This window comes from Hylobates moloch, unplaced genomic scaffold, assembly GCF_009828535.3.
Source record: "Hylobates moloch isolate HMO894 unplaced genomic scaffold, HMol_V3 SCAFFOLD_2, whole genome shotgun sequence".
Classification (NCBI taxonomy): domain Eukaryota; kingdom Metazoa; phylum Chordata; class Mammalia; order Primates; family Hylobatidae; genus Hylobates; species Hylobates moloch.
Window position 1 is genome coordinate 24,359,736 of NW_026652277.1, and position 26,757 is coordinate 24,386,492.

Sequence of the window (26,757 nt, forward strand, 5' to 3'; positions counted from 1 at the left end):
TTACAGCCTGGGCTGCTTGCCATGGGGTACAGCCTCTCTAGGGGCTGAGTTGGACTTGCATGCTGTTCACATCCAAATTCCCTTGAAGATGAATTGGCTGCACAGCACCCAGGCCACATACATGAGAAAGAAGTCACGGTCAACAGTCTCAGCCCAGCTCCTCTTTGACCCCTTTATTCTTCTGGGCGCTTCCATGAAGCAAAGATGCAGAGAAAGGAGTTGTTCTTCAGGCCCCCCCACCAACCAACATGAGCAGAAGAATGAACCCCAGGAGTCATCAGTCTGTATCCCTTCTGGAAAGTCTCAATTAATGAACGTTTGGGTCTGGCCCATTGCGGGCCATCTTCGATGGAAAAAAACACCATCTTAGAGAGGCTCCGCAAGGCAACATGTTAGCTTGGAGAGTTGAGGTCACCTGGGCCTTTAGGGAGGACAAGCTTGCCCCCAATGCAGACCTGCCTCTAACAAGGAAGGATATGGTGGAGCCCAGGGACAGGAGAGCCAGCAGGGTTGGTGCAAGGAGCCATACCCACCTAGCAACCCCTGCACCCTCACCCAGCCCTAGGCAGGCAACCTGCCAGTTCTTCTCTGTTCAAACCTGCACTTAGGCCTCATTCCTTACCCCTCACCCCCAGGAAGGTGCCTCAACCTCCATCCACTTTCAGGATTAGACACTGGATTATCATAATCTTGCTTTTCCTCTCTCAGGACTAGGCTGGGGCTGCTCATAGCCCCAAAGTTGCCCCAGGCCAGCAGCCCAGCCAGCAGCAAAATCTCTGTGGCACTGAGGAAGAGGAGCAGCAGCAGCAGGACGCTGAAGTAATAAACTGGAGGTGGAAGGGCAGGTGGGATGGTTAGGGGCCAGGTCCTGTGCCTCTGATGTCCAGGGAGCTGAGCTGAAACACTCTGGTATGGGTGACAGCAGGTGGGAGAAACCAGGAAGGCCAGGTAAGGAAGTAGAACTTACTGAGGAGCGGGTTACAGGAGGAGCTGGGCAGGGCCTGCACCAGGGAGGAGTGTAAGAGAGGTAGCCCAGCAGCAGTGTCATCTTGGAAGCAATGCACTTGATGGCCTGGAGGGGCAGCAGCCCCCCTGCATATGAAGGCCAATATAAGGGCCCCTCAGGTGCCAATAGAGCTATGATGGACTTTAGCGCTTTGTTATTCAGGCTCAACTGGAAGGAGAAAAACTGGGGTTTTCCAGGGGGAGATGGGGATTGGGCAGCAGGGATATAGGCTCATGCCTCTGGTCCTGCATCCCCCACCTTCCTACCTCCATTAGCCCTCCTGTCAGCCTCTTCCTGACTTGACTCACTGTCACCTGGAAGCAGGGCACCAGCTGCTAGGGTGGAAATCATGAACTACATACTCCCTCTTGACACTCATGATCTCATTCACCACGTGGGCCTGGAACTCCAGCTCCATTGCTGAAAAGGGTGGGGGTGAGAACAATGAATAGGAAAGGGAGATCCCTGCCCCCAAATCTCCTGGAAGTAGGGCCAAAAGCAATCTGGAGCCCAGGGGGTGATGGAGACTTCTGATGGCTTCTGGGGGACAGACTTGAGGACAAAACTGGTCTACAGGAGGGCTTCCCAAACCTCATTTTGCAAAATTTCAAAAGGTCTTTATCAGATTCATAGATGAATTTTCATTGTAAAAATCAATGAACTTCCCACAAAAAAAAAAGAACATCAGTTGGCTGAAAATAAGTGGACTTATTTCTGGGGTCTGTATTTTGTTCTATTGGCCTATATGTCTGTTTTGATGCCAGTAACATATTGTTTTGGTTACTATAGCGTTGTAGTTTGATAGTGGGATTCCTTCAGCTTTGTTTTTATTTTCATTATTGTTGTTTTTGCTCAGGATTGCTTTGGTTATTCAGTCTTTTCTGGTTCCATATGAATTTTAGGAATATTTTTTCTACTTCTGTGAAAAATGTCATTGGTATTTTGATAGAGGATTGCATTGAATTTGTGGATTGCTTTGGTGGTATGGTCATTTTCACAATATTAATTCTTCTAATCTATGAACATGGGATGTCTTCCCATTTTTGTGTGTCTTCAACTTTTTTCAGCATTGTTTTATAGTTTTCTCTGTAGAGATCTTTCACCTCTTTGGTTAAACGTATTACTGGGTATTTTATTTATTTATTTATTGTTATCGCTGTTGTAAGTGAGGTTGTTGTCTTGGTTTCTTTTTCAGATAGTTTATTGTTGGTGTATAGAAACCCTATTGATTTTTTTACTTGATTTTGTATCCTGCAACTTTGCTGAATTTGTTTATCAGTCCTAAGAGATTTTTTTTTGGTGGAACTTAGGGTTTTCTATATATGAGATCATGTCATCTGCAAACAGGGATAATTTAACTTCTTTTTTTCCAATTTGGATTCCTTTTGCTTCTTTCTTTGGCCTAATTGCTCTGGCTAGGGCTTCCAGTATTCTGTTGAATACAAATGGTGAAAGTGGGCTTCCTTGTCTTGTTCCAGGTCTCAGAGGAAAAGTTTTCAACATTTTCCCCATTCAGTATGATGCTGACCATAAGTTTGTCATATATAGACTTTATTGCATTGGAATACATTCCTTCTATACCTAACTTGTTGATAATTTTTATCATGAAAAATCATTGAGTTTTATCAAATGTTTTTTCTGCATTTATTGAGACACATACAGTTTTTGTTCTTCATTCTGTTAATGTGATGTATCATGTTTATTGATTTGCATATGTTGAACCATTCTTGAATCTCTGGGATAAATACCACTTGATTATGGTGAATAATCTTTTAATAATGCTGCTAGATTTGGTTTGCTTGGATTTTGTTGAGGATTTTTGCACTTATGTTCAACAGGGATATTGGCCTGTAGTTTTTTGCTGTTCTTTTGTCTTTGTCTGGTTTTGGTATCAGGGTAATGCTGGTCTTGTAGAATAAGTTTGGAAGAACTCCCTCCTCTTTAATTTTCTGGAATAGTTTTAGAAGAATTGGTATTATTTCTTCTTTAAAAGTTGGATAGAATTTCACAGTGAAGCCATCAGGTCCTGGGCTCCTCTTCGATGGGAGACTTTATTATAGATTCATCTTGTTGCTTATAATTTGTCTGCTCATATTTTCTATTTCTTCTTGGTTTAATCTTTTCAGATAATATGTATAGAGAAATTTATCCGTTTTAATCATTTCTGCTAGATTTTCTAATTTACTATCATACAGCTGCTCATATAATCTCTAGTGATGCTTTGTATTTCTATGGTATCAGTTGTAATATCTCCTTTTCCATTTCTATTTTATTTATTGGGTCTTTTCTCTTGTTTCTTGGTTAGCCTAGCTAATAGTGTGTGGATTTGTTTACATTTAAAAAAAACTTTTTTTTTTTTTTTTTGAGACGGAGTCTCGCTGTGTCACCCAGGCACCCAGGCTAGAGTGCAGTGGCGCGATCTCGGCTCCCTGCAAGCTCCGCCTCTCGGAGTCACGCCATTCTCCTGCCTCAGCCTCTCCGAGTAGCTGGGACTACAGGCGCCCCCCACCACGCCCGGCTAATTTTTTGTATTTTTAGTAGAGACGGGGTTTCACCGTGGTCTCTATCTCCTGACCTCGTGATCCACCCGCCTCGGCCTCCCAAAGTGCTAGGATTACAAGCGTGAGCCACAGCGCCCGGCCAACTTTTGTTGATTTTTTGCATTTTTTTTAGTCTCAATTTTATTTCTGCTCTGATCTTTATTATTTCTTCTATTAATTTTGGGTTTGGTTTGTTCTTGCTGTTCCAGTTCCTCAAAATGCATCATTAAGTTGTTTATTTGAAGTGTTTCTACTCTTTTGATGTAAGAGTTTATTTCTATAAACTTACCTCTTAACACTGCTTTTGTTGTACCGCATTTGTTTTGATGTTGTGTGTGTATTTTCATTTGTTTCAATAAATTTTAAATGTTTCTTCTTAATTTCCTCATTGCCGCATTGGTCATTCAGGAGCATGCTGTTTAATTTCCACGTGTTTGTACAGTTTCCAAAGTTCCTTTTGTTGTTGATTTCTAGTTTTATTCCATTGTGGTCAGAAAAGATACTTGATATGATTTTAATTCTTTTAAATTTGTTGAGACTTATTTTGTGGCCTAATATGTGTTCTATCCTGGAGAATGTTCCATGTGCTGGTGAAAAGAATATACATTCTGCAACTATTGAATGAAATAGTCTATAAATGTCTGTTAGGTCCATTTGGTTTAAAATGCAGTTTAAATCCAATGTTTCTTTGCTGATTTTCTGTCTGTCTGGATAATCTGTCCAATGCTGAGAGTGGGGTATTGACGTCCTCAACTATTATTGTATTGGAATCTATCTCTTCCTTTAAATCTAATAACATTTGCTTTACATATCTGGATACTTCTATATTTGGTACATATGTATTTACAATTCTTATATCCTCTTTCTGAATTGATCCCTTTGTCATTATAAAATGAGCTTCTTTTTCTCTTTTTCCTTTCCCAGAGGAAGATGTGCTGCTTCCGCTCAGGCCTGGGGGACATGACTTTTCCAGGAAGCCCAGACATCATTTCCCTGGAATGCAGGGTGCCACTTCAACTTAGGTATTGGGGTGCATGACCATTCTGGGTGGTCAAGGAACTGTTTCCAAGGGACGCAGGGCACTGCTTCAGCTTAGGTACCAGAGAGATATGACTTCTCTGAGTAGCTAAGGTACTATTTTCTTCAGCTTCTGCCCAGGACGGCACAGGGAGGGGTAAGCAAAGCACTTCCACCTCTGCTTGGCTCCACAGGGAAGGGTGTAATAGCTACTTGCAGCTCAACTTGTGGATGTCAGGCCACTGGGCTGGGGTGGTTCAGTGGTGACTTAGCCTCAGGGATGAAGGGGAGCTGTGGCTACTTGCCCCTGAAGCAAGACACATTTCAGCCACAGTTCCAGTTCGAAGACAGTGTAGCACAGTAGCTGTGTGGGTCACAGGGGAGAGGGCACAGTGTCAGCTCCTTCCCTGTGGAAAGCACAGCTATGTGGACTCCAGGTAGCTCCCTCAGCTGGGCTTCGTGCCTGGGAGAACTTCGGAGGACTGCAGTGGTGAGGTTTATAGGTGTCCAGGGTGCTGATGGGGATTGCTAGGATCCTTTTGCTTACCTCCTCACCACAGAGAGAAGTTCCCCCTGGTTCCCAGCTGATCCCAGTTGGGGGATGAAGTGGTAGAAGCCAGGCATTTTCTTACATTCTCTGTGTGGTCCTCCATAGTTTCTGTGATCAACAGGTTTCCGTTACTCCCATGATGCACTCCAGAGTTCCCTCTCAGCTATTTTTGTTAAAACATAATTGTTTATTCATTGTTCTGGCTGTCCTTGATGAGCATGAGGGGGTTGTACTCAACCATCTTGCTGATGTCCCTCCAGCATATACGTTTTCAATTTGGGAGTTCACTTTTTCTTTGTCAGTATATAGAAGTACAATTTCATTTTTTTATAGTGATCTTGTTTTCTGCAACCTTTGCTAAACTTACTAGTTCTAGGAACTATTTTGTAAATTCTTTGAGATTTTCTACACAGACACGAGCAAATAGAGATAATCTTATTTTTCTATGTCTTTTCTTTCTCTTTCTTTCTTTCTTCTTTCTTTTTCTTTCTTTTTGTATTGATTGCACTGGATAGAACATACAGTGTAATATTAAATAGGACTGGGGATAGAGAACAGCCTTGCCTTATTTCTGATCTTAGAGGTCCTCCTCAGTGCTCTTGTCATCTCAGTCTATTGTTATGGGCCCAGAAGCTGCTCCCCACCGTTTTTTTTTTTTTGTTTTTTCTTTTAACTATTCTCTTCCCAAGTTTTATTGTGTTTTCACCAGTGCCCCAAGGACATCAGTGTTTATAGCCCATCCTTCTGCAGAATCAGGCTTCTGTTCCATAAGTAGTAAGGGAGGGAAAAGCGTCTGAGTGGAGTTAAGTGCCTCTCCAACAGCAGTTGCTTCTCGTCCTCCACGCTGCACCCAAAGGACAACTTGTTAAACTTAACTTTCTTCATTCTTTTTCTGGGAGTACCTGGTGACATTTGTGGAGAAAAACCTGAAAAAGGCAATTTCAATGCCCCAAGGGGCTTCCCATTCTTGCACCATCTCCCCATTGGGCTCTACCACATCCCCAACCACCGCATTGAACTCCTTTTACTTGTGTTCGGTTGAATCCACCTGTGGATGCCAGCACATGCATTTCTCTTCCTGGGGCACCTGTTTCTCCTTAGACTGGGGGCCAGCTGGTTGCCCTGCAACCTTAGCTCCTTGATGGGTTCAAGGAAATGCATAAATTTGCAGTTTGTCTGGTTTGGTAAGAATAAGAGCAAAATTCTTTCCAGCTATTTAGATCCTTCAACAGAAACAAAAAATAACTTTTTTGAATAACAATTAAGACACTCTGTACTACTCACAGAGAGGTCCATATAGATTTGTCTTTGGTTACTGGCTTCACTTAAAGGGAAATTTTTCAGTATCTAATACTTCTGATTTCTACAGATGAAGGAAAAGAATACCCTCAAATTCATTTCTTCAGGAACCTACTTGGGTGGCACCAACGTTTGCTTTCAGATGGATAAGTATATCCACAAAAAGAAAAGTGGTGATATCTATACATTAAACCTAAAATGCATCTGGAGAAGGTTCTTTATGAATCTCAGGCCATTGTAACAATTGAAAACCCAGCAGCCATTATTCTCCAGGTATACCAACCAGCCTGCTGTACTTGAGCTTGCTCCTGCCCTAGAATCCATCTGTTTTGTTGGGCACTTTATTCCCAGAACATTTAGGCAGCTTTCTAGGATCCTCCTCCTTTAGTGAACTGAACATCAATATCTTCCAAAGGCATCTGCTACTAACCTGCTCACTACTGCGCTACGTAACACAGATTCCTCAACTCTATTTTGCATAGGATATTGACAACTTGTGCAAAAATAAGGGTACTCACTAAAAGGGTCTGACATCTGACATAATGGTTGCTGGCCTATGAGGTCCTGCTTGGGTGTGGCACTATTTCCCCTGAGCACCTGTGGGAAGTCATACCTGATCTCTGCTTCTACAGTGATACTAGAGAGATTGAAAAGGAAGAACAGATTGCTGCTGAAAAGGCAGAACAAAGAGAAGTTTTGGAGAGAATGCATTACTTATGTTGGCAGATTTACTGCAACTCAATCTGAGCTCACAGATTCATCTGAAAGAGTCTGCATCTATTCAGTATTGATGAAGAATGAAGTGCTCAGATTGTTGCTGAAGACAGATCTATAGCTGCCAACTGACCCTAGCGTACAGAACTAGGGTGAATAGAAAAGAAGTCTCAGTTTGAGATATTATAATAATAATAGCAATAGTAATCATGATAATATTTATGAAATAAACTTAAAATTTAGAGTAAATTCTCCTCCATGAGAATAATAAAATGAAAAGAACAAAAGTATGTCTAATGTTTACTGAGCATTTATTCTGTTGAAATTGAGCATTGAGCATTGAGCCAAATGCTTTCACATACATTTTATCAGTTATTTTTTACAGAAAGTCTAATAGATACTTTCCCCAGTTTATAGATGATGAAACTGAGGTTCAGACAGGTTAGATGACATGGTTTAGATGTGTGTCCCTTCCAAATCTCATGTTGAAATGTGATCCAAATGTTGGAGGTGGGGCCTGGTAGGAGGTATTTTGGTCTTGGAGATGGATCCTTCATGAATATCTATCTTGGTGCCATCCTCACAGTAATGAGTGAGTTCTTGCTGTATGAGTTCACAGAAGATCTGGTTGTTTAAAAGGGTCTGAAACCTCCCCTTTCTCTCTGGCTCTGTCTCAGCATGTGATATGGCTTGCCTGTGTCCCCACTCAAATCTCGTTTTGAATTCCCACATGTTGTGGGAGGGACCTGGTGAGAGGTAATTATTCAATTATTATGGTGGCAGGTCTTTCCCTTGCTGTTCTTGTGATACTGAGTAAGTCTCATGAGATCTAATGGTTTTAAAAAGGGGAGTTTCCCTGCAGAAACTCTCTTCTCTTGTCTGCAACCATGTAAGATGTTCCTTTCACCTTCTGCCATGATTATGAGGCCTCCCCAGCCACATGGAGCAGTGAATCAAATAAACCTCTTTCTTTTGTAAATTGACCAGTCTTGGGTACGTCTTCATCAGCAGTGTGAAAATGGACTAATATACCATGTGATGTGTTGACTCTCCTTTTCCTTCCACCATGATTGTAAGCTTCCTGAGGCCCTCACCAGAAGCTAAGCAGATGTTGGTGCCATGCTTATACAGCCTGCAGAAACATGAGCCAAAATAAACCTCTTTTCTTTATAAGTTACCCAGTCTCAAGTATTCCTTTATAGTAACAGCAATGGACCGACACAGAAAATTGCTATGAAGGAGTGGGGCATTGCTATAAAGTGAACCAAAAATGTGAAAGTGGCTTTGGAACTGGGTAATGAGCAGAGGCTGGAAGAGTTGGGAGATCTCAGAAGAAGACAGGAAGACAAAGGAAAGTTTGGAACTTCTTAGAGTGGTTGTGACCACAAAATGCTAGTAACAATATGCACAGTAAAGTCTAGTCCTATGAGGTCTCAGATGGAAAAGAAGAATTTATTGAGAAGTGAAGTAAAGGTTTGTTATGCCCTAGCAAATAATTTGGCTGCGTTGTGTCCATGTCTTAGGGCTTTGTGGAAGGTTGAACTTAAGAGTGATGACTTAGGAAATTTAGTGGAAGATTCTAAGCACCAAAGCATTCAAGAAGCAGTGTGGCTGCTTCTAACATCCTGCAATCAGATACAGGAGCAAAGGAATGACTTAAATTGGAACTTTTAATTAAAAGGGAAGCACAGTGTAAAAAACTGGAAAATTTGCAGCCCGGCCCTCTAGTAGTGAGAAAGGAGTATTTTCAGGAGCAGAACTGAAGCAGACTGTAAAGTATCCATTTGCTACAGAGATTTGCATGACTAAAAGGGAGCCAGGTACTAATAGCCAAGACAATGTGCAAAAGCCTTGAAGGCATTTCAGAAGTCTTCAGGACAGCTCCTCCTATCACAGACCCAGAGACCTAGGATGGAAGAATGGTTTCAGGGGCCAGGCTCAAGGCACTGCTACCATGCTCAGCCTCAGGACACTGCTCCCTGGATCCAGTTGCTCCAACTCCAGCTGTGGCTCAAAGGTCCCCAGATATAGCTCAGGCTGCCACTTCCAAAAGTGCAAGCCTCCACATGCCTTGATGGTTTCTATGTAGTGTTAAGCCTGCAGGTGCACAGAATGCAAGAGTGCAGGAGGCTTGGCAGTGTTTGCCTAGATTTCAGAAGACGCATGGAAAAGCCTAGGTGCTTAGGCAAAACCCTGCTGGGGGGATGAAGCCCCCACAGAGACACTCTACCAGGGCAGTGCTAAGGAGAAATGTGGAGTTGGAGCCCCCAAACAGAGTCCCCACTGGGGCAGCCCCTAGTGGAGCTGTAGAAATGGGGCCACTAGCTACAGATCCTAGAATGGCAGAGCCACCAGCAGCTTGTAACCTCAGCATGGAAAAGCCATGGGGGCAGAGCTGCCCAAGGCCTTGGGAACATGTCCAGGACACTAATGTGCCCAGGATGTGGGACATGGACCCAAAGATTGTTTTGGAGCTTTAAGATGTAATAACTACCCTCTTGGTTATCAGACTTGTGTGGGGCCCACTGCCTCTTTCTTTTGGCTAATTTCTCCCTTATAGAATGGGAATATTTACCTAATGCTTGTACCACCATTGTATCTTGGAAGTAAACAACTTATTTTGATTTTACAGGCTCATAGTTGGAAAGAACATGCCTTGAATCTTAAATGAGACTTTGGACTTTTGAATTGATGCTGGAACAAGTTAAGATTTGGGGGGAACTATTGGGAGGGGATAACTGTATTTTGCAATGTGAGAAGAACATGATATTTGGGGCCCAGTGTCAGAATTACATGGTTTGGATGTTTGTCCCCTCTAAGTCTCATGTTAAAATGTGATTTCCCCAGTGTTGGAGGTGGGGCTTAGTAGAAGGTGTTTGAGTCATGACGGTGGATCCCTCATGAATGTTTGGTGCCATCCTTGTGGTAATGGCTGAGTTCTTACTCTGTAAGGTCACAGGAAATCTGGTTATTTAAAAGAGTCTGGGACCTCCCCCTTCTCTCTCTTGCTCTCTCTCTTTCTCTCATCATGTGATGCTCTGGCTCCCCCTTCACCTTCTGCCATTATTGTAAGCTTCTTAAGGCTCTCACCAGAAGCAAAGCAAATGTTGGTGCCATGCTTGCTTGTACAGCCTGCAGAAATATGAGCCAAAATAAACCTCTTTTCTTGATAAATTACTCAATCCCAGGTATTCCTTTATAGTAACACAAATGGACTAATACATTAACTAACTTGCCCAAAGTTGTAGAACTAGGAAATGTTTTGTACCTCTATAAAATCATGCCAAGGAAGGCTTTTGGAATCCTAGCATTTTCAAGGTAAAATAAAATAATTTTAAAGACCATCTCCTTCCATTTCCTTGTTTGGAGAATGAGGAAACTAAACCTCAGGACCTAATATCACTCAGTCACTTAGTTCTTTATTGCAGAGCCAGAACCAGAACTCAGGCTTGTTTACTTTTAGTCCATTGTACCTTCTATAATTATACAGATATTCCTTGATGAGACTGAACAGACAGACCTCAGCAAAGGGTAAGATCCACTTTCTGAGTATTCTTACTTGTCGTGGATTTACCAATACTCTAAAGGCAGGTCTACAGGAAGCATCAGATAAATGTGTTAAAACCAGTCTTCTTCTTGAGTTGGACCTCAAAAAGACACTCCCAAGCAGCCAATTTCAATCTGGTCATGTAGACTAGTCCTACCTTCCACGTAGCCCCATTGCCTGAGATCTTTCTGCCTACCACTGCCTCTATCCCCTTCAGCTCCTCTGAGCAGGAGGTTCAAGGCAAAAAGGAGGGTGGGAGGAAAAGGTGAAGTATGTAAATAAGAAAGAAAATATTCCACCAAGGGAGAATGTGTGTAACTATCCCAAAGACAACGATCCCAAAGGAAGTTAAAAATAGGTTTTGGACAAGGATAACAATGTAAAAGTTAATCTGAGGCGTCTTTGGAGGCCTACTGAAAGGATTGCACTTATTTGGATGTTTATAGCCTGGCGTGTTACTGTAAAAATGATCCTTATTATCTTATACTCACACATAATACCATATTCAATCCTTTATAATGTCAAATAAAAGGGAAATAATAACACCTTATGTTTGTATATTGTTTTACAGCTTACTGAGTACTTTTACAACCACGATCTCACTTGATCGTCACAATAAAGTTGTGAAGTAGCTAAGAAAGGTTATTATTAATCCCATTTTACAGTTGCGGAAACTGAGGCTCAGAGAGATTAAATGAGTTGCTCAAGATCACTCAGCTAGATAATAGGGGCCAAAAATAGAATCTGGCATTTGAGACAGAGTGGTGCTCTGCGAGGGGCTATTGAAACACCAAGTATGGCCAAAGAGAAAAATTTTTCATTTTATCCATTCAAGATACAAACCAAGGTCTCAACGAGTTCAGGACTGAAACAGATTTTGAAAGCATGTTGACATGGAGCAGCAACATGTAGAGGGATCAGAAGGTGAAAATTCTCTGCAAATAGGGAACTGGCTGTACAGTTTCAAGACAGATGTAATTTTTATAACATCATTGCTAAAAAAGGGGAAGGAGTATGTGCTAATAAAATGGAAGTCCAGGAAAGCCTTAGAAAGGTCACAGATAACCAAATAACGTGAAGTCTACTTTTGCTTACTCAGAAAAAAAAAAAGAAAAAAATAGAAATGAGGAAAAATTAGTTCCTCATTCCTGGGACTCTGTCTACCAAAAATTACCAAGTATTTCTAATCTCCCCACCAGACATATACAAATAATTTCAGAACTAGATGTGTGTGTGTGTGTGTGTGTGTGTGTGTGTGTGTGCATACACAATTATAGGCTAAGTTAATGGTGAATATTTACATAATTTGAGGATATAAGAAGTTTTCTAAGCATGACGCCAGTGCAACAGTTGTAAAGAAAATATTTATAGATACAATTATACAAAATTTAAACATTTTTTCTTAAATCAAAATAAAATGCTATAAAATTTCAAAAGAAAATGCTATAAAAATTAAAAGCAAAAATTGTACAAATATTTGGAAAACATATGTTTCATGAGAGGTTAATGTCTTCATTTCTAACATCTCTAATGAACTAATGTGATGATTATGACGACAATAAAATTAACTTTCTATTTAAAAAAACACAGGTTTGGTGAATTAACACAGGAACAGAAAACCAAATGCTGCATGTTCTCAATTATAAGTGGGAGCTAAGCATTGGGTACACATGGACGTAAAGATGGGAAAAACAGAAACTAGTGACTGCAAGAAGTGGAAGAGAGGGAGAGGGACAAGGGCTGAAAAACTACCCATTGGGTACTATGCTCACTACCTGGGTGACAGGATCATTTGCATCCCAAACCTCAGCATCATGCAATATACCCATGTAACAAACCTGTACATGTACCACCTGCATTGAAAGTAAAAGTTGAAATTATAAAAAATAAAATAAAAATGAAAATAAAAAACATAGGCTTGGAATATGAACAAGAAATTCCAGTTTTAAGAACTACATAGCCAGTATACATATGGCAATCTGTACCACCCTTATTTATAATGGTATCAACCCACACTAAAATTTATTTTATTAATGTGGCAAAATTTTATAATGAATGTATTTAAAAGGTTATAAAACCTTATGTTCAGTATTATTCTTTTTTTAAAAAATACATACACATCTAAGCTCTGAAAGAACAGTGTCACTGAAACATAAACAGTGGTTATCTCTAGGCAGAAGGATTATGAATACTTTTTCTTACTTAGTTTTAAAAATCATGAACATGAATTACTTTTGTAATAAAGAAACCAATTGGCCATTATACCTGTAACCAGAGCCTAACTTCCTATTACACAATGGTTTCTAATTAGAAATCACATTTGACTTACGGTATTTGGATTTTCAAACTCCATGTCAAGAACACAATCTGCCATAAACGGGAAAGCTTTGTGCACTCCATTTGAGTACATAATTTGAGTTGGCTTGTTCCCTGCCTGGTCTTCCTGCCCTTCAGAGTGATTCGCATAGTTACCTCCTGGCTTCCTAGGTGTAATTACTCTACTAGGAAAAGAAGTATCTAGATTATTATATAAACAAACAGCATAATCATAAATGGTATCTTCTGGAATTTGGGTTGTTGCCGATTTTTCTTTCATAGCAAAATTAGATTTAAGTAAATTTTGCCTGTGCTACATTAGAAGATTAACACTTTCAAATAAATCAATCATAGGGGCCAGATATAAACTCTAACTCAACTGATTACTTCCCCCAGTACAGACCCTTCTTTCTTTAATAATCTCACCCTAGCATCGCCACATATTCAGCCCCACTAACAAACACAATCTGCTACACACACCATTTTTCAACCAGATGAGGACAAAGAGAATGAGAAACCATTCCCACAGTCAGCCATGGGACAACACCAGAATGCAAATAAAAGGTAGTTTGACAAAATTTCACTTTTTGCCTCTAAACATTCCAAAAAGTTAGATTATACTCATGGGAGAAGAGGGATGATCTAATACTTTAAGAGACTTTGCTATCCTGAGAATGTTTTTGTTTCTGTGGCCTTTTGTGGAAGGAAACTTTGCAGAGGCACTTCATCTTTGTGAAAGTCAAGGTAGCAGATGGGTTTTATACACCCAACCTGTTGTGGCTCTCCTACCACAAAAGTAAAGACAAAAATTATCCCTAAGAAGGCATCATTAGCATCTATGCTGTGTACCGTGAGCACTTGGTTGAAGTGGAAATGGTTGGCCATGCTCCTGCTGAACCATATACATGATAGACTATTTTGTATCTTGAAGCCACTGATCACTGCCACTTGTCACCCCCCGAATCTCCTGACTACCATTGCCCCATAAATAGGAAGAAGCATTTCTTTTTTTTTTTAATTTTAATTTTAATTTTTAAAATTTTTTTTTATTTTTATTTTTTTTAATGAGACGGAGTCTTTCTCTGTCACCCAGGCTGGAGTGCAGTGGCTCGATCTCGGCTCACTGCAAGCTCCACCTCCCAGGTTCACGCCATTCTCTTGCTTCAGCCTCCTGAGTAGCTGGGACTACAGGCACCCGCCACCACGCCCGGCTAATTTTTTGTTGTATTTTTAATAGAGACGGGGTTTCACCGTGTTAGCCAGAATGGTCTCGATCTCCTGACTTCGTGATCTGCCTGCCTAAGCCTCCCAAAGTGCTGGGATTACAGGAAGAAGCCTTTCTTAGGTGAAAATGGCTTCTGTTGTTCTCCACCTCCCGATATTCCATGGGACCATGTGTGTGTGCACAGACTCACGCATGTGGCAGCTGTGAAGGTCTCATTTGGAACCCAAATTGAAATGTTTGCTTGAATCTGGCAGAATCTGGTAACAGTGGAAGATATTTCATCATCATAACGATGATGCCACGTCACACTTTTCATCTTCAAAGTACTTTACAAACAGTAATTAATTCCTGTAACACTCATGAGGTAAGTAAGTAAACACCATCATCCCCATTTTATAGATAGAGAAACTGAGGTAAAGAAGCCAAGCAAATGGTCCAAGACCAAAAGGAGACAGTCCGAGAGCAGGGATCAGAGGGAAGAAGCTCCTGGTATCTGCTAATCCCCTCCGGCTTGCACCATCCCAAACCTGCGTCAGGGGAAAGTGGCCACAGAGCTGAAGATACCCAGAAGCTGAGGGAGGGCAGGCTCTCCCAACAGGCCTGGCTCTGGCCTCACTGCCCTGGGAAATGAATGCTGCTATTCATATTGTGTGGGCAGTTTGTGGGCATACACTTCAAGATCACTTGCAAAATCACAACAACAAAAAAGCCCATTGAGGCCCCTTTCTCCTTGGACCACGTATTTCCTGAGTTTTTCCTTGAAATCAGGGGATGCATAGTACATATACGCCCTCAGGAAGCAGAAGCATTCAGCCCACCCTACAATTCTTGGGAGGCTACATTCAGCAATGTGACCACAGACCCGGCTGTGCGGCAGGAACCTTCTCCTACGGGTTCCTGTCCCAGCTCCTTCACAAGACATTTAATAGCCATCTGGTTGGCTCCACACTGGAACACTTATCTAGTTGCCTTCTCACTGTGGGCCTCCCAACTCCCCGTGTCCAAGACGGACACATCTCAAGTAGCCAGCAATTAGATTGAAACCTTATATTACTGCTGGCGGAGGTGGCCTGGTAGAAAACGTGAATTGAAATGAAATGAACATGGCTTATCAAGGGAGGAACCTAGTTTCAGGGGAGTCGCTGACCAAACCGCTACCCCACTACAGACCTGAATGTTACCCAGACCACCCTGCTAGACGGCAATCCTAAGTTCCTCACAGGCCCCAAGAACTTATCAAACAATCCTTTTGATTTCCTCCCACCTGCCAAAAAAATGCTCCTACCTGTTCACTATCCTGCATCTCTCTTTCCACACCTCACATTTCCCTCAACAGCCCACAGGTTGCCCTGACCACCCACTTCACATTTGGGGCAAATCTGGAAGCTGCTGCATTAAGCATTATGTTGATCATGTTGGTGTCATGACTTGGCTCCTAATGAAAGCTAATAGGCTTTGAAGCTCTGAACCACACACAACAAATAGCTACACCATTCAGCTCCACTCTCTCACCTTGGCTGACACTGTGCCGCCTTTGGCAGCATGTGGCTTGCAGAGCTACAGAGAAAGGGAAACTTTCCCTCTGCTGCCCCTCCTGACTTTCCCAGGAGATCAGACTCAGGGAAATTTGGAAGGTCTCGGAAACGTTTTGGCTCAGAAAACATAGTAACGGCACCCAGGAAAACACTGGATGGAAACTGTCAGCATCAGCCACAACCCAGGGGCGTCTGCCCGGGAGAGGCCCTCGTCTCGCACCTCCTGAGGCACCTTCCTGGCTGTTGCTTGGGATGACAGTCTCTCTGCCCCACCCACCTCATTCACATCTAATCTGCTACGGAGAGAGTTAGGTTTACTAGAGTACCAGTTTATATAGTTTATACATGGCCTCCAGGCACAGCCTTGCTGAATGAAGGAGCCCTCCAAATTGAATAAGGCACATATCTTGAATACATAGATGATATTAATCAAATAAGACAACGCCACTCTCAGGGGTGACCTTCTCCATTCCACGTAATTGCAAAGACTAAACAATTCTGCTAATCTTCAAGAAAGACTGGACAACAGGGTTACACTCATCTCTGGATCCCCTGGATCCCCTGCTTCGTGGGCAGGCGAAATCCCGTCCTCTAACCAAACAGCAAGCTAAGGCCACAGGAAGAATTCTTCTCCATCCGCCTGAGTGAACTCCACTTCCCTTCACACACTGAGGTCCCCAGCAGCCCCATAGCTGGGCGCGTTCCAGACTCAGGCATTACACACGTTTGTTCCCTCCATCATGACACACTCCAGGTGAATGCTGGGGAGAAGGGTAGAGCAGAGAGGCATAACTTCTCACCACATGAAAGAGCCAGGCTCCGGCTGGCTGCCAGAGCGCCGGCCGCACAGTGACAAAGCACGTCACACCTTCCAGATTTGGAAGTTCATAAATAGATCCACAATGTTGATACTTCAGGGGGATGGTGGGTGGGAGTTGGATTTCTGTCTCTCCAACTCTGTAATTAATATAACCAGCAACGAGGCTATAATGATGCCAGGAAGAGAGAAAGAACCCCTCAGGGGGTTGTCTGTGGCTTTTCCTCACACTGACTGGGTACTCTTGGGTTGGAGCTGCAGCCTAGATGTGAATGAATTGAAAGCTGTGTGTGTGTATGGTCTATGTATGCTGTATGTGATGTGATGAAGGAGTGTGTATGGTATGAGTGTCTATCTGTGGTGTGTGACCGTGGGATGGTGTATGTGTGAGTGTAATTGTGTGTGTGTAATGCGAGTGTGAGGTGTGGTGTGTGTCTGTGTGGGGTGGTGTGGTATGTGTGTCTGTGGTGTGTGAAATGGTGTGGTATGCAAATATGTGTCATACAAGAGCATGAGGTGTGGTATATGTGTACTATCACATTTGTGGAGTGTGTACGTTTACGTGTGGTGTGTATGTGGTACATAAATGTGAATGGGCTCTGTGCGTATTATGTGAAAGTGTGAGGTAATATGTGGTGTGTGGATGTGTAGTGTGTATGTGCTGTATATAGGTGCATTGAGCATGTATGTGTGTGGCATGTGAGATACAAGGATGTAAAGTGATATGAATGCTCTGTAGTGTGTGTTACATGTAGCTGTGTAAAACGTGGTGTATGTGGTGCATATATGTGTGTTGTATGTGCATATTCAATAAGTGGGTGTGAGGTTTTGTGTGTATGCTGTAGTGTGTTTGCTCTGTGTGATATTTGGTGTATGTGTGCTATATTTATGTGTGGAGTATACATGTATAATGTGAGGGTATGAGGTGTGTTGTGTGAGTTATATGTGGTGTGCATGAGTGTGTGGCGTGTGTGTTATATGTGGCATGTTTGAGTGTGTGGCGTGTGTGTTATATGTGGCATGTTTGAGTGTGTGCTATATGGGATGTGTATAAATCTGGGGCGTGTGTATGTGTGTGTGGCATGTGTGTTACATGTGGTGTGTATGAAGGCAAGTGTCGTATGTGGCATATGTGAATATGTGTACAGTGTGTGTGTTATATGTGGTGTGTGAATGTGTGTGGTGTGTTACATGTGGCATGCCTGAGTGTCTGTTAAACACTCATGCATGTAGAGTGTGTGTGTGTGTAGTGTGTGTGCGTGCTTGGCCGACAAGCACTTGTGCAGACAGGCCGGGCCCTTACCTCTTTGATCCTCGTGCAGCTGGCTGTGTCCCCTCCCCCCACCCCTTTCTCTGAGAGCTAAATCCTAGTGCAGGAAGAAAGAAAGGCTGCCAAAGCACCACGCCCTGAGCCCTCAGGGAAGGGTTTGAAGTCAAGGACACTTCGCTGGGATTCTACTCAGGCCTGCCAGCCCCTCAGGCTGCACTGCCGAACACAGGTCTTACTTGCAGGAGCTCAGAGAGTGAGGGGAGCAGAAGATGATAATGGCAACTGCAGAGGAGCCCAGGGCCCTGCCTTTCCTCTCTCTGGGACCCCAAGCTCAGTTCTGACACTTCCCAGTGACATGAACAAGTTAGTTAAGCTCTCAGGTCAACATCTGTAAAATATATTTAATAACTTCTTTCTCTTGGGATGAGAATTTCATAAAATGGTGTTGCACAGTGAGTTACTGTTTCCCACCTCTGTCTTTAATGGGGGTGTGAGTTTGCTTAGGAATTGGGATTCTTTGGCTTTTTTTTGGCTTCAGAAGTTTTGGCACTCACCTGGTACCCTAAAAACCCTCATCTGCAAAGCTCAGAACTCGTTGGTAAATAATATAGTTGGTAGCTTGCTCTTTGTCATCCTTGTTTTCTGTTTCTAGAGCTTGTGGATAGTGCTATCAGGCCTGGAGAAAGTAACTCAGCTTCCTTGTCTCTGAAAGTGGGAAGGGAGAGAACATAAATTTATTGAGCTGCTAATTCAAGCCTCACAACAGGCCTGATGCTTTGCCATGGGGCAGTATTCAAGTAACAATAGGGGCACGGACTTTCAAGTTTCTGCCCATCAATTGCTGTGTGACTTTGGACACATTGTTTAACCCCTCTGAGCCTCAATGTTTAAAATCTCTAAATTGGAACTAATAGTAGCCACCCATTCATAGACTTATTTAAGGACTAAGTGAGATAATGAATAATAAACTCTAGCACAGTGCTTAGCACTTAGTCAGTGGTAAAAATATGCTTTACAAGATAATTCCCCTGCCTCCCCTGGATAGGTATTATATCCATACAAAAGGAGGCTAGACAGGTAAAGCAATTTGCCCAATTGCCCAAAATCACACAGCTAATAAGTGATGGACCTGGCTGTCTACCCAAATTCATCTTGTTAGCACATGGTTTGGCCACACTCTCTGCTCTATTTCTACCCTATCATACTGCCTGCCCTTGCAGCCTCTAGAGACCTCTCCAGGAGAGGCTGCTGAGTGCCAGAGGGGCTGTCATTCATTTGAGCTTTAGTCCTGAAGATATTTTAGCAAGAAGCTATGAAGAACGGAGAAAAAGCCATGGACTGGCAAAATGAGATTACTTCCTTCTGTAGGAGCTGAAAAGTGCCCTGACCTGTACATGTAGACTGGTAGAATTCTACATGATATTTTTGAGATGAATTTGTTGCTGAGTAAAAACAAACCTCACTGTGACTACTCCCACTTATAACAGAACCTACTATGCTCTTCCAGGACATCACACTTTTGCACAGGCTGTTTCCTCTCATAGGAACACTTTTTTTTTCACATGGGGTCTTGCTCTGCCACCCAAGCTGGAGTGAAGTGGGGCAGTCATGGCTCACTTCAGTCTTGACCTCCCAGGCTCAAGTGATCCTCTCACCTCAGCCTCCTGAGTAGCTGGGACCACAGGCTCACCCCACCATGCCTAGCTAATTAGGAACACTCTTTCTCTGCCCTACCAATCACCACCTCCACCACCCTGGGGCTTCTTCCAACTCTTCTTCCATTCCACTTTGAATATACTTCTCTTGTAATTGGTATCTCATTGATCTAATTATTTGTTTATATGTCTGTTCCCTGCCCCTGGATTGTGCACACCCAAGGATGGGGGCCCAGTTCCACTCACTCTTGTTTCCCTGACACCTGGCAGAACCCCTAAACAGAAAGCACTGCTAGAGCCATCATTTGTTTATACAACACACTCGGTGCTGTTGGCACTGACATTACCCAGGTACTATGCTGCTGCTCCCGGTACAGAGCAGAATAAGGTGCAGGCTCCAGGATGTGGGGTGTGCATCACCCAGTGTCTTGATAGAAAGTAGAAACCGCTTTAAGTACTTACAGCAAAGGGAATTTAATGCAGAGAATTGGTTCCATAGGTGTCATAGGACCGAAGAAGCCAAATAGAAGAAAAGAGAGGCAAACCAGAAATTAGCCACAAATGGGAGCCACGACCATGCCTAGACTGAAGAGACAAAGAGAGGAGGTGGAAGTTCCTCCCAAGAGCTGAGGCAACCTGTCAAAGGGTGGAACCACAGAAGGCCTGTCCTGTGGGGGCAGAGGCCATCAAGGATACGCAGCCACAACCAAAGGCAGAGAGCTTAGGGAGAGAGAGGCTTCATCTTCCACCCTCAGCTGGAAGCAGGAGCCTGGAAATGCCTCCTGCAGGAGTCAGCCCCCTCCAGTAGTCAGCCCCCTCCAGTATAGAAGAGCAGCTGGGAAGGATGGGGCATGGATCTGAGGGTTAATTCACCAAGGATCAGCCCATATGGATAATACTGCACTTTGTGGATGGAGGGCTACTTTGAAGGGCATGCAAGACCAGGGTGATAATAGGCTGAAGAGGTGAAAGTCAAAGTCATGCAAGCTCACTGGTTTCAGGGCGGGTGGGTGGATTCGTTATCTGTTGGTGCATAACGAATAACCACAAATTTAGCCAATTTAAACAATATACATTTATCTGCAGTTTCCATGGGTCAGGAGTCTGGATACTACCTAACTGGGTTCTTATTCAGGATATGAAAAGGATGCAATCAAGGTGTTGGCCAAGCTGCATTTTTATCTAGAGTCTTGACTGGGGAAAAATTGACCTCAAGACTCACTCAAGCTATTTGTAGAACCCCTTTCCTTGTAGCTGTGTGACTCAGGGCCCAGCTCTTGCTGGTTGTCAGCTGGAGACTACCTTTAGGGCTTACAGCTGCCTGCATTTCTTAGCCATGCAGATTTCTCCAATATAGTCACTTACTTCATTAAGCCCACAAGGACAGTCTCTAGCTCCAGTCAGCTAAGAGGGAGTCTTCTATAACATAACTTAATCACACGCTTGACATCCCATCACCTTTGCCCTGTTCTGTTGGTTAGGATCAAGTCCCAGGACCCACCTGCACTCAAGGGGAGGAGATTACACAAAGGCATAAACAGTAGAGGGCAGGGATCATGGGGGAAGGGGGGCCATCTAGGGTCTGTCCACAACAGTACATCTCACACATCTCACAATGTAGCTTTGTGCACCTCAGTTCTGATTTTCTTCTTCTGTAAATGTGAATTCCTTAAAGTACTCACTACAGAGTAAAACGATAGGAACAATCTTGTGAATGTTTTATCATCTGGCTCAGAAGATTACCATAAAAGTCCACAGACATTGCAATTAGTGAAAGCTCAGAGATGGTATAAAAATTTGCTAAAGCAAATCCCATGCCAAATGCAAACTTAAATTTTAATTTGGACTACACAAATATATCTTAAATGCTTTAATATTTTGCAAGCTATTTGACAAAGAAATTCCAGTTCTGGGAATTTATCTGAAGAAAATTATCATGGATGTATGCAAAAATTTAGCTATAAGGATGTTAACCACAGCAATGCTTATAATTGAACAAAAACTGAAAACGACATATTGCCTTGCAATAGGATATTGGCTGCATAAAGCTATGATACATTAATGCAATAGAATATGATGCCCTCTTTGAATATGTCGTAAAAGAATATTGAAGTATGTGGAAAAATGTTTGCCATATAATGCTAAGGAGAGAAAATGACCTTAAAAGAGCATACACATCATGACTGCATTTTGTCTTTGCTGTGTTATTTTAGTGTATATAGGCATGGATAAAAGACTGGAAGAACTTACACAAAATTTTAACAATGATGGTATCTTCAGGTAGTGAGATCAGATGTGCTTTTTATTTTGCCTCATTATACCTTTTAGATTTTCTACCATAAACATGTATTATTTCTATGATAAGGAACATGTTAATTTTAAATAAATTTTAGGAAGTTTTCATAATCAAATATTAGGAAGAACAGGCAACCTCAATAGTTACTACTTTGCAGCTTAGCATTACAGAAAGAGATAAATTTGGGGCGTAGTTCTATTTGCTAGCTCTGTTACCTCAGGCAAAGCGCTTAATTTCATGAACCTCAGTTTTCTTTTGTGTAAAAGGAAGTACCATTCACTCTGTCTAGTTCATAGCAGTGTCTACTGTAACAAGGAAGACTGTGTGTAAGAAAGGGCTTGCTAAATTGTAAAGCATGAGTAACAGAGTATTCAAATTAAGTAAGGTATATTGCACAGAGGTATCCGGAAGGACCTGGTGGTTGAAGTTGTCATTGAACATTGTTCTGTGCAGGGATTCCTCCTCAGCAGTATATTTAATTACCATCCCACTTGGTGTTTGGGGTTGATGTGTCTGAGTGTATATCTTGTTTACCATTAGCTGGCTGCAGGGTCTTGAGTGTATCATTTACCTTTCTGACTTTAGTTTCTTACCAAAACCTTGCAAGATAAGCATCGTATTGGGTTTACAAGTTTTTCTACCAGGCCTGTTTCTGCCAAGAGACTGATTCTTTACAGAGCTTTCTTCAGATCAAATGCTCTATGACTTGAGTAGAGTTTGTTTTCATGGGTAAAGCATAGCCAAAGGCTGTCCACCAAAATGGTGAAAAATAAGGGTCAGGGTTTTCCACCTTCAGGAAATTTTTGGGTTGGTTACATTCCTAGCTGAAGAAAGAGTGAAGGATCTAGGTGACATATTATATCACTGACATCATCACAAACCTCTTAAAGCTGACTACGTCGGTATGAGGGGTGGCATCAGAGAACATGAGGAAGGTGGGCTCTGGCATCAGCTGACCTGGGCTCAAACCTGACTTCGCCTTACCCTTTGAGTAATCTTGGACAAGTTATTTCAACTTTCTGAGTCTCCGTTTCTTCCTCTTTAGACCTCCTATGACACTTGCCTTACATGGTTCGGGAATTAGGAACTAGTAAAGTGCCAGGACAGAGTCGATACTCAGTAACTGGTAACTTTGACTATTTGAGGTTAGTTGGAATAAAGCAATCAGAGAATATTCTTGATTTACTCTAGTTCCTCATTTCTCCTGGGTAAAGAGGATGACATCACAGCCTAAGACATGTCATTGTCATGATTCAAAGTATCATTTAACCATGCCCAATCATTTAATGATGCCCAAGTTTTCCAGGGTCAGCTTTTTAGTCATTGCCTACACTTGGGTATTCAGCTACCAAATTCCAAATCTGTGGGGAAGAAGCATGTTAAAATAAAATACCTGTGGCTTTAAGGAATTTCAATAGGGGACAAGTCTGTTTCTGTTTACTTAAAGATGTTTTCTTGAGCATCCCAACAATATTTGTACTTGAGTTTTCCTACAAATATTCAGAAGATGTGGAAACGCCAAACCTATTGCCATGAACATGAACAATGAATCGAATTCTGCCCTCACATTTTGTCCCAAAGCTGTGAGTTGAATGGAGAATCATGGCAGAAAGTTGTACTTAGTGGTCTAATGTGTAAAGACAGAATATGATGCAGCTTCTGTTGATAAATGAAGTTGTGTGTATTTGGCCACATCACCTATACCCAACAGGGCTTGGCCTCCCATAGCGCAGGAGCAGGTACAATGTTTCTTATGAGAAGAACAGCCAGTCTCTTGGTTACCTGGGACCAGGATGATAGCACCAGCTTCCTTTGCTGTTCCTTAACTAGGGTGTTCTCAATGGCCAGGGTTTTTGCAGGGACAGCTGGGCACCTGTTCTTTGGTGCTGAAGAGTGTGGGAATCTTGGTGTGTAGATTATACCCTCCCCTCCCATTAGTGAACAAGAGAAGGGACCCTGGCATATATTAAATCACCTTTGGTACTTTGTGTCAGAGATTGGTTGAAATAGCTGAGAAGCACTTTGTCGAATAAAAGTATATTTTATAATGGGTAGATCCTGTGAGCTAAAGGTTTTGAGTGAGTTTCTCCTTAGAAAGACTAAGTTAAGGATTTTCCTCCTGTAAAAGACTTAATATATTTACTAAATACTAGGGCTGTTTTGCCAAGAAACTTTTTTGTACATGGGAAATTGCAGAAAAGATCCTGCTTAGATAATGAGAAATTAATATGGTTTATTTTTAAATCCTATTAACTTGTTTCTTTTTTATTATAATAGTAATACATACTCACGTTAAGAAATTTATTTAGACAAGATTCGTAAGGGAATAAAACAAAAATAAAGAATCCTCTCATCAACCCCACCTAATCTTCAGAGCTACTTGTCTACCTCTGCAGAGGTAATCTGTGTTAAAGCTGGCTATGTGGCCCTGCAGAATTTTTGCTGCTTACATTGCATGCATATATGATATTTATGTTTTTTAAACTAAACTTTCAGGTATTTGTAGATTCATGTGCAATTTTAAGAAATAATACAGAGACATCCTGTGTACCTTTTACCCAGTTTCCCCCAATGGTAACGTATTGCCAAACTACAGTATAATATCATAGCCAGGATATTGACATTAATACAGATAAGAGACAGAACATTTTCACATGCACAAGGATCCATCCTGTGCCCCTTTTTATAGATACACCTACTTCTCTTCCACAACCACCCCCTCATTAACCCCTAGCAACCACTGTGTTTTCCATTTATATAATTTCATCATTTCAAGCATGTCGTCTGTGTAGAACCATACAATATGTAACATTTTGGCGTTGGCTGTTTGTTTTGTTTGTTTTGTTTGTTTCGTTTTTTTGTTGTTGTTGTTTTGAGACGGAGTCTCACTCTGTCCCCCAGGCTGGAGTGCAGTGGCGTGATCTCGGCTCGCTGCAAGCTCCGCCTCCCGGGTTCACGCCATTCTCCTGCCTCAGCCTCCCGAGTAGCTGGGACTACAGGCGCCCGCCACCACGCCCAGCTAATTTTTTGTATTTTTAGTAGATACGGGTTTCACCGTGTTAGCCAGGATGGTCTCGATCTCCTGACCTCGTGATCCGCCCATCTTGGCCTCCCAAAGTGCTGGGATTACAGGCGTGAGCCATCATGCCCGGCCGGCGTTGGCTGTTTTTATTTAGCATGGTTCCCTGGAGATTTTTCCAGCTGGTTGTATCTGTTAGTAGTTTGCTCCTTTTTATTCCTAAGTGGCGTTCCATGGTATGGATGTACCACAATTTGTTAAACCATTTACCTGTTGAAGGACACCTGAGTAACTTATAGTTTGGGGGTTTTATAAACATAGCTGCTATACACATTCAAAAAGGTTTTTAGGTGAACACATTTTCATTTCTCTGGGATAAATGCCCAGAAGTACAATTGCTGGGTCATATGGTAATCGCATGTTTAGGTTTTTAGGAAACTGCCAGACCATTTTTCAGAGTGGCTGCACTATTTTACATTCTCACCAGCAGTATGAGTAATCCGGTTACTCCACATCCTCATCGGCATTTGGTGTTGTCACTATTTTTTATTTTCTGCATTCTAATAGGTATGTAGTGCTATCTCATTGTGGTCATAATTTGCATTTTCCTAATGGCATATGATGTTGAACATCTTTTTATATGCTTATTTATCATAAAAATCTATTTATATCCTCCTCAGTGAAGTATCTCCTCATGCCTTTTGACTATTTTTTTATTGGATTTGAGAGTTCATTATATGTTTTACATAGTAATCTTCTGTTGGTTTTCTGGTTTGCAAATATTTCCTCCCAGTCTCTAGTTTGTCTTTTCACTCTCTTAACAGAATTTTTTTGGAGAGCAAAGTTTTGAATTTTTTTTTTTTTAACTTTAAGTTCTGGGATACATGTACAGAACGTGCAGTTTTGTTACATAGGTACACATGTGCCATGGTGGTTTGCTGCACCTATCAACCCGTCATCTAGGTTTTAAGCCCCACATGCATTAGGTATTTGTCCTAATGCTCTCCCTCCCCTTACCCCACTACCCTCCGACAGGCCCTGGTGTGTGATGTCCCCCTCCCTGTGTCCATGTGTTCTCATTTTTCAACTCCCACTTATGAGTTAGAACATGCAATGTCTGGCTTTTTGTTCCCGTGTTAGTTTGCTGAGGATGACGGCTTCCAGCTTCTTCTATGTCCCCCTGCAAAAGACACGATCTCATTATTTTTTATGGCTGCACAAAGTTTTGAATTTTAATGAAGTCCAATTTATCAGTTTTTCATTTTCTGTGTCATGATTTCAGTGTCAAGTTTAAGAACCCTGCTTGAAGCTAGATCCTAAAATTTTCTCCTATTTTGTTCTAAAAGTTTTATAATTTTTTGTTTTGCCTATGTCTGTGATCCATTTGAGTTATTAATTTTTGTCTAAGGTGTGAGACAGGCTGAGGCTTTTTTATTCTTTGCCTATGAATGTCCAATTGCCCCAGCTTCATTTGTTGAAAAGATCACCTTTCCTCCATTGAATTGATTTTTCACCTTTGTCAAAAATCAATTGGATACGCACTATCTCTGGATTTTCTGTTCTGTTATATTTATCTATGTGATTATCTCTACACCAATTCCACTTATTGTAGCTATAGAATGTCTTGAAAGAGGTTGGACGGAGTCCTCTCATATTCTTCAAAATTGTTTTAGTTCTTCTATTTCCTTTGCCTTATCATATACATTTTAGAATAATTTTGTTTATACTTACAAAACATCTTGCTGGGGTTTTAATAGAAATTGCATTAACCTGTATATTAATTTGAGAAAAATTGGTGCCTTTACTATGTTGAGTCTTCCAGTGAACCATTAATACAGTATGCCTTGCAATTTATTTAAACCATTAATTTTTTCATCAGCATTTCATAATTTTCAACATGAAGTCCTGTACATTTTTTTTATATTTAACCTCCAAGTATTTCACATTTTTG

General features: G+C 41.9%; 1 pseudogene; it reads right to left on the reverse strand.

The window, feature by feature from the left end:
• On the reverse strand, positions 1-24,599 carry LOC116476395 (zinc-activated ligand-gated ion channel-like; annotated as a pseudogene).
• Between the last annotated feature and the right edge of the window lie 2,158 nt (positions 24,600-26,757).